The sequence below is a fragment of the Eimeria mitis genome, genomic scaffold (genome assembly GCF_000499745.2).
Source record: "Eimeria mitis Houghton genomic scaffold, Emh_scaff1911, whole genome shotgun sequence".
In the NCBI taxonomy this organism is placed as follows: Eukaryota; Apicomplexa; class Conoidasida; order Eucoccidiorida; family Eimeriidae; genus Eimeria; species Eimeria mitis.
This window is the reverse complement of record NW_013570234.1, coordinates 4,257-5,796: the sequence shown is the minus strand read 5'-3', so window position 1 is coordinate 5,796 and position 1,540 is coordinate 4,257.

Below are 1,540 nucleotides of genomic sequence, written 5' to 3'. Positions count from 1 at the left end.
GCTGCTGCTGCTGCTGCTGTTCCTTCTTCTATACTCCTTTCCTCCTGGGGGGCCCCTGGGGCCCCCGGGGCCCCTCTCAACGCCTGGGGGCCCCCTGCCGAGGGGGCCCCCGCTGGGGGGCCCCCTGCTGCGGGGGCCCCTGCTGGGGGGCCCCCTGCTGGGGGGCCCCCTGATGGGGGGCCCCCTGCTGGGGGGCCCCCTGATGGGGGGCCCCCTGCTGGGGGGCCCCCCTGGGGCCTCCTCTTAATCGGCCGTGGCGGTAGGAAGGTTTGTTCAGGTGTATGTACAGCTTGTGTTGGGGTGTAGCTGCAACAAAGAAAAAAATAAATAAAATAAAATAGAATAAAATAAAACAAAATAAAATAAAATAATTTATAGAGAGATTAAGGGAGAAAAGAAATAAAATAAAATAAATAAATAGGGGAAAGAGAGAGAGACAGACAGAAAAGGAGACAGTATACAAAAACAAAATAAAATAATAAACAAAGAAAAAAATAAAAAAATAAAAACAAATAAACAAAAAAGAAATAAACAAACAAACAAACAAAAAGAAACAAAAAAAAAACAAAAACAAAAAACAAAACAAACGAGCGAACAAAAACAAACAAATAAACAGAACAAAGAAAATAAATAAACAAAAAGGGAGATAATAAACAAAAAAATAAATAAAATAAACAAATAAACAAAAAATAAATAAAATAAACAAAAAAATAAATAAATAAAAAAGGAGAAAACGAACAAAAACAAAAAACAAAAAAGCAAACAAATATTTCAACAAAAAAAAAAACAAAAAAATAAAAACCGACTCTAAACAATTGCTGTTCACTCCTCCTGTCTGCTGCTGCTGCTGCTCTTGCTGCTGCTGCTGCTGCTGCTGCTGCTGCTGCTGTTGCTGCTGCTGCTGTTGCTGCTGCTGCTGCTGCTGCAGCAAATCACTATTCCTGTGTAGTATATCTTCTGCTTCATCTATCAACACCCCAACCAGACTGCTTTTTAATGAATTCTCTGTACCCTGGGGGCCCCCTTGGGGGCCCCCCTCTCTTATATCCTCGGGGGGGCCCTGGGGTGTATAGGGAGTATAAAGTAGATGCAGGGAGAGAAGAGGAAAATAAAAAAGAAGAAGATAAATAGATTTCAAAATAAAAGAATAAACATAAACTCTGGCTGTCTCTTCTTTCTGTCTATTTAATATTAAACATATACACCGCCGTAATAAATACACAGCAACACAGGGGCCCCTCCAAAGGTACCCAGGGGGGCCCCCCCTCTCCTGTATAGCCTGGGGGGGCCCCCCCGGGGGCCCCCCCTTCTTGTATTGCTGGTACGGGGGGGCCCCCAGGGGGGCCCCCCGGGTTTGTGGATAGAGAGAGAGATAAGAAAGAGGAAGGGGTGTTGAGGTGTATAAAAACTAAATTAAATAAATGAAAACGAAAAGAAGAAGCGTCAGATAGAGGGAGGCCCCAGGATTTGTGGTGTATGTACAGCTCATTGAAGTGTATAAAGAAAGGATGAGCTGAGAAAAACATTTTTTTTGAATACT